General features: G+C 31.2%; 2 pseudogenes; one reads left to right on the forward strand and one right to left on the reverse strand.

Annotated features, from left to right (window-relative positions):
• Window positions 1-2,586: 2,586 nt before the first annotated feature.
• LOC107954204 (40S ribosomal protein S11-like) lies at window positions 2,587-3,962 on the reverse strand (annotated as a pseudogene).
• Window positions 3,963-5,878: 1,916 nt separating this feature from the next.
• LOC121204984 (ATP synthase subunit beta, chloroplastic-like) lies at window positions 5,879-7,347 on the forward strand (annotated as a pseudogene).
• Window positions 7,348-7,731: the final 384 nt, after the last annotated feature.

Consider the following 7,731-nt stretch of genomic DNA (forward strand, 5'->3'; position numbering starts at 1 on the left):
GTTCTATGTTTGATTCATGATTGTTCAAGCTCACATTCGAAATAATTCGTGGTACGAGAATAGAGAAATATATCGTTTGGTTGAAAGTCGAGAACATTTAGGATCTATCTAGCACAAATCACAAATAATTTTTTAAGAAAAAATTGTTATTATAAAAATCAAAAAATTAATTTTCAAAATTTTAATTTTCTATTTTGAAAGAAATCTTTTTATTAAACGTGATTTTTCCAACATAGCTTTCATTGTAATAGCTTGCTTTCGCTTTTATATCGAAGAAAGATCCAATCTTTCAAACACCCAAAAGAGAAAAAATTGGCTTCGTTGAATCTTTGTTCTTGGGTTCATTCTTAGAACATTTTTAACTAAGCTTTTAGATCCAAATCTTTTCTTTTACCGAGATCTCTACCATTCAATTCCTTCATGAACGTAAACCTCTCTAGGTGAAACAGGAACCAGATGACGTGAAAATGATGTTTAATTTTTGGGTTTACGTTAAAGAAAAAGATTAAAAATATATAATTATGTGAAAATTGATTGATTAATATGGACTATTGGTCAAATAAGACGCGGCATGTACAGTCAACCATTGTTAGAATTTATCGTTTTAGTGATTAAAATGACAAAATTTCTCTAACGGTAATGACGGATTTTATGGGTGACCAAACTGAAAGCGCTCTAAAAATTGGATGGCCAATTGAGTAGTTTACCAAATTTTTAAAAATTACTTCTTAATATTTTAAATAAATTTTTAAAAAATATATATTTTTGAAAAGAAATTCAAAAATTATGAACAAACTAAAACTATTTTTAAAAAATTTTGAAAATTATTTTAAATTTTAAAATTTATTAAAAATATAAAATTTTTAAATTTTCAAAAGATATGATAATTAATCCTTGAATGGTAATAAGAGGTATTCATATGGGTCGTGTACCTTAGCCAACCCTATTGACCCGATTAGTTTGGGTTGGGCTTAAACTTATATTTTTAACTTGGCCCATTTTACAGTATAAAATAAAAAAATAGTAATATATTTTGTATAATTAAAGTTAATATAAAACTTTTATTAATATTTTTATTTTGTGAAATGGTCCATTTGGGCGAAACAAATTTTATGAAATGGTCCATTTGGGAGATAGAAAATTTTTGAAATCGTTCCTCGACTTAGCATCGCCCATGAACACCTAATGGTAATAATGTCTCTCCAGAATTTGAGCTATCCGTTCAGTCCATATTAAATTATATTTGCACAAATATATCTTTTAATTAATTCAAATAATTTATGTATGAAAACTATGTTTAATTAAATTTAATTATAAAGAATATGAAATATTAGTGTAAAATATTTTTTTAATAATGATACAAACTCTAAAACGATTCTAATAAAATTTAAATATATTGTGTGTATTTTTTATTCAGAATACACTATATAAAAAATTTTAGACTTAATTTATTACTATTGTATTTTGCAAAATGTGGTCCGTTTTTTATATCAAATTCTTTTCATATAGTGTATTTTATACAAATATGTTCAAATTGGATTTAAAAATACTTTATTACCATTCAAGAAGTAAATAACATTTTTTTTAAAAAATTGAAAATTTTCAAAAATTTTAAATTATTTTTATTCTTTTTATTTTTAAACATTTCTTAATTTTTCAGGACCTTGTAATATTTTTATATTTTTTATTGAAAATAAAAAAAATTAAAGCATTTATTTTAATGAATCATGTACTTTTGGAGAGTAAAGACCAAATTAACAAATATATATATATATAAATAATGAAGGATAAAAAAATTTACTTCAAATCGAAAATTCCATTAGAAAGTTAATAAAAAGATCAAGATTTTTAAATTGAAAAAATATAAAAAGTAAATATTTCAAAATTAAAATATAGAGACTAATATAAACTGATACGTTTGGCAATTTTTTTTAAAAAAAAATTAATGTATTATTTCTTTTTATAATTAAGAGAGAATAATAAAATTGCTTAACATCATAACATATTAGTCTTACCAAGAGATTCTTCGCATCCAAATATGGATAATTTTTCTCCATCAACGTGATTTGCACTTCATTCCGCAGTGCGCTTGATACCCCCATTGAATATCTCGCAAGATACGTGTAATTTATGCCTAGAATACAATCTAAATCCCAAATTGGATGGATTAAGCTTACATAGGATGATCGATTTTTATAATTTGGTTATAATGAGTCAATGAATTATGTAATGCTACTTATTAACAATATTAATTACTAATTACTTATATTTGTTTTTAAAGATTTTTATTGGGATGCCAGCACATGTTTCAGTTTATAAAATAATAAACTGAATACAAAATCCGTAATTCTTTGATAATAGTTTCATCAAGGACGAAACTTTGTAACTGGAATTAGGCAATAGAAAGCAGGAAACAACGCTAAACCTTCCAACCAATAACAAATACCATATACTTCAAGATCATTACAATAATAATAATAATAATTGGGAATATATTGAAAATTCCATGTGTAGTTAGTTCATCAAAATCTTAGTGCCTTCTTCATAGGTTTTTAAAAACCCCAAACTATCACATATATATATTTAAAATAACACTCACGCCCTTACATTCCAGTGAAAGCTTTCTTCCCACCACCGGAAGACCCAGCAGGAATCACTTTCAAAACATTGAACCTCACAGTCTTTGACAATGGCCTGAATTATTATAAAAATAATTGACAAAAACAAATTACAAACAAAACCAAAATTGCCAAAACATGACTATTCAACTCTGTACATTCATAATAAACAAATGTAACAAAATCCTTTTTTAGAAGTATTACCTGCATTGACCAATAATGACATGATCCCCTTCCTTCACACGGAAGCATGGAGAAATGTGAGCAGGAATGTTTGAATGCCTCTTCTCGTACCTGGAAAATGAAAAGAAAATTTTATTCTCCAAAAAGATAAATGAAATACCATTTTCATAAGAGAAGCACATTCAAATTAAGCTGGATCATGCCTTTGGTATTTCTTGATATAATGGAGATAGTTCCGTCGAACAATGATTGTCCTCATCATCTTGGCACTATGGCAAGAACCAGCTAAGATGCGGCCCCTGACTGAAACAGTGCCAGTGAAAGGGCATTTCTTACGATGTAAGTTCCTTCAGGAAACAAGGTACATAACATTACTAAATGATTCAACCAACAATCTTAATATGGTTATCCATTGAATTCTAAACTCATACATGAACATCCGACACTTGGGTTACAAAGCAAATATTAAGTAGCATGACAGAGTCATTCCAGCTAGCTTAAAGAAATATTTACTCAGCTTAAGCTAATAAATGCACGTAACAATCAGAACTTACATAAAGTCTACATAACTGACCATGATATCACCTAAAATACATACATCAACAATACACATAACATGAAACAAGACGGAAACTAAAAGGAAACGAAACCTTCAATAGCTTCACGAGGGGTCTTGAATCCCAAACCAATGCTCTTCCAGAAGCGGTTCCCTCCCTTTCCTGGTCTCTTCCCTTTACTAGTTTTCTTAGAGCTACAACAATATCACATCAAATAAAACCCACCAAAACTCAAAAAAAGAAAAACCCAAATTTGGAAAAAAGCATGAAAGCTCAAAGGTTTCCTTGGTATAGAGCACTAAGATTACCTTAAAAACACTTTGGGCTGCTTCAAAAATGCTTTCTCGGTCTGCAAACAAATGAGAAAAAAACCAGTAAATGAGAAGAAAGAAAAGAAAAGAATGATAATGACAATAGATCTCAGTGTAGACCTGTTCCGCCATGGTTGATGAGCTTCCTGGAGAGCGTGGCGCGGATGTGCTGCGGGCAAAGGAAAGTCAAAGAAATTAAGAGAGGAGAAGCCTAAAACCCTAATCCTAAGAAATAGCTCGACTTTCAATGGGTCAATTTGGATCAGCTTATCAAATTGGGCCTTCAGATGTTAAAGCTATTTCAACGCAATTAGAATGGCAAAACTCAAACCCGCTGACACCATCTGACAAATTTTTAATTTATCTGTTTAAATGAAGTGAATTTCGATGTGATGTGGGGCGAGAGGAATCGGATGAATTTTCTTTAAATAGTTTATATAAAGTGATTAAAGTAATTATTTCTCTTCCGTTGTTTATTATATGAAATTATCATTTATTATTATATATAATTATTATAAATAAAAATGTAATAATGTGTTTTAGAAAAATCTCATTAATTTGATCCATGGATTCTTAATGTGGGACCCTTGTTAATTTAATCCCTGGATATTTAAACCTTGATCTAGAATACTTGCTAGGTGATATGGTCTCAGATAATGATACTTGAAACTTCGATTTGTTTTAGCTTTGATTGGTCATTTCTAAGATTATTAGGGTACTTTCACCACACCCGTCTGCCGGAGTGGATAGAATTATCTAGAAGGGACAACGACAGGCTCTTTTTTCGTCAAGAGCTCCTATAGGAAATTCGAGAAAATTCATGGAAGCCGAAGGAGGAAGCGTGGAAGATCCCTTGAAAATATCAAAGACCACAAAGCATTAGATTTTTTATTTGGCTAGTGCTCAAACAGAGATTACTCACTAATGTGGAAAGAGTTTGGCGGGGGATTTGTTCCTATTTCAGACTGCATTTCAGCAAGAGAAATTTGAGACTGAAGATTTGTTGCATACTATTTGAGCTTGCCTTTCAGCAAGAGAAATTTGGAACTTTTTAATTCCTACTGACCGACTTGCTAGTTTTTATTCTGATAATTTGCAAGAATAGATCATTTCAAATTTGCAGAATGAATACAATATTGGCTTTGGGGAGACAATGTTTATTTGGGATTCTCATCTGGCGCATATGGAAAAATCATAATTTATTTATTTTTCAGGGTACATCCTAGAGCAGTAATAACACTATTAAGGCTTTATATAGCTAGGCAAAACACTTTATGATGTTCGGTAGGAGACATATGAGTTCGTTTCAACGTCCTTGTTCGTCCTCTAACTTGTCTGAGTATGGGATTTACTTGAATACTGATGGATCTGTTAGACTTGAGGATAGCTCTGCTACAGTAGGGGGTACGTAATCGTATTGGGAAATAGATCTTGGATTTCAATAGATTCTTGGGGAGCTACTCAGTGTTCGAGGTAGAATTGTGGGGCATTTTAGATGGCTTTGGCACCTTGATTGATCAAGGATACAAGGAGGTGCAGATTCAGACTGGCAGTATTGAAGTGGCTAGTGCCATACATGAGATTTCATCAGGTGGACCTAATACGGCTTTAATTAAGAGGATTCTTCCACTACTTTCAAGGATTCAGCTTTAGAGCATTTGCCATATTTCTAGAGAAGAGAATCAGAAAGCTGATAGACTAACAAAGTTGGCTCACACAAATAATCAAAGGTTGTAAGTTTTTGAAGTCTCCCTACTAGGGGGTTTGAATTATATCACCAAAAAGAAAATATCATAAGTTTTATATTTAAATATTCTCTTGAAGAAATATGTTTAAATATTTATTTATCTTTAAAAAGATTGAAAATATTAAAGATAAATAGTAAAAATTAAATTAAATTGAGCAGAGTAAATCGAGAATGGATACATCTAACATTCATAGAAGTGATAGTGATTTTTAAAATTATATATTTAAAAAAAGCGAGGTGGCATGTTAATTGTGAAACAGTGATGGATTTAACATCTATCTCTATAGTCATCTATAAGTTCAATTTTTTTTTTACATTTTTTGTGTGCGATTAGTTGTTTATAATTACAAAAAGAATTGTAGGGAATGTCTGCTACACAAAAAAAAAATTTTGCATTTTTTTTATTTGTTTCATGAAAAATAATTTGGTCAATGAAAAATGACTTACATATTTCACTTTATTATGAAAATAAATCCTACAACTTCAATTCTTGGAGTTTCCAAGCTTGAAAAAGACAATCTGGGGCGTATTTCTCAAATCATCGGTCCAGTACTAGATGTAGCCTTTCCCCCGGGCAAGATGCCTAATATTTACAACGCCCTAGTAGTTAAGGGTCGAGATACTGCCGGTCAACAAATTAATGTAACTTGTGAGGTACAACAATTATTAGGAAATAATTGAGTTAGAGCTATAGCTATGAGCGCTACAGATGGTCTAACGAGAGGAATGGAAGTGATTGACACATGAGCTGCTCTAAGTGTTCCAGTCGGCGGAGCGACCCTAGGACGAATTTTTAACGTGCTGGGGAGCCCGTTGATAATTTAGGTCCTGTAGATACTCGCACAACATCCTCTATTCATAAATCTGCGCCGCTTTCATACAATTAGATACAAAATTATCTATTTTTGAAATAGGAATTAAAGTAGTCAATCTTTTAGCTCCTTATCGTTGTGGAGGAAAAATTGGACTATTTGGGGGGGGCTGGGGTAGGTAAAACAATACTTATTATGGAATTGATCAACAACATTGCCAAAGCTTATGGGGGCATATCCGTATTTGGCGGAGTAGGTGAACGGAATCGTGAAGGAAATGATCTTTAGATGGAAATGATAGAATCTGGAGTAATTAATGAACAAAATCTTGCAGAATCAAAAGTGGCTTTAGTCTATGGTCAGATGAATGAACTGTCAGAAGCTCGTATGAGAGTTGGATTGACTGTTCTAACTATGGTGGAATATTTCCGAGATGTTAATGAACAAGACGTACTTCTATTTATAGACAATATCTTCCGTTTTGTCTAAGCGGGATCCGAAGTATCTGCCTTATTGGGTAGAATGCCTTCCGCTGTAGGTTATCAACCCACCCTTAGTACTGAAATGGGTACTTTACAAGAAAGAATTACTTCTACCAAGGAGGGATCCATAACTTCTATTCAAGCAGTTTATTCACCTGCCACAACATTTGTGCATTTAGATGCTACTACCGTACTATCAAGAGGATTAGCTGCCAAAGGTATTTATCTAGTGGTAGATCCTTTAGACTCAACGTCCACTATGCTCCAACCTCGAATCATTAGTGAGGAACATTATGAAACTGCGCAAAGGGTTAAGCAAAACTTACAGCGTTACAAAGAACTTCAGGACGTTATAGATATCCTTGGGTTGGACGAATTGTCCAAAGAGGATCGCTTAACCATAGCAAGAGTGTGAAAAATTTAGCGTTTGTTATCACAACCCTTTTTCGTAGCGGAAGTATTTACCTATTCCCCGGGGAAATATGTTGGTCTAGTAGAAACAATTAGAGGATTTAAATTGATCTTTTCCGGAGAATTAGACGGTCTTCCTGAACAGGTATTTTATTTGGTAGGTAACATCGATGAAGCTATTGCAAAGGCTACGAATTTAGAAATGGAGAGCAAATTGAAGAAATGACCTTAAATCTTTGCGTACTTAGCCTTAATCGAATTGTTTAGGATTCAGAAGTGAAAGAAATCATTTTATCTACTAATAGCAGACAAATTGGCGTATTACCAAATCGCACGCCTATTGCCACAGTTGTAGATATAGGTATTTTGAAGTAAGTAAAAATAAGTTTTTTTTTTGTAAATTGACTTACCCTTTTGAAAAGTATAAATCATTCTACGAAAAAAGGTTCATTTATGAGTAATTTTATTTTTATTATAAAAATTAAATTTAATAAAGCTTAATATTATTTTATAAATAATATTTTAATTTTAGTTTTTAAAAACATTTAAAACATTTAAATATTAAATATTATAATGTAAATTAGTAATATATTTAATATAATTTTATTAT

Source organism: Gossypium hirsutum, chromosome A08 (genome assembly GCF_007990345.1).
Source record: "Gossypium hirsutum isolate 1008001.06 chromosome A08, Gossypium_hirsutum_v2.1, whole genome shotgun sequence".
Taxonomy (NCBI): Eukaryota; Viridiplantae; Streptophyta; class Magnoliopsida; order Malvales; family Malvaceae; genus Gossypium; species Gossypium hirsutum.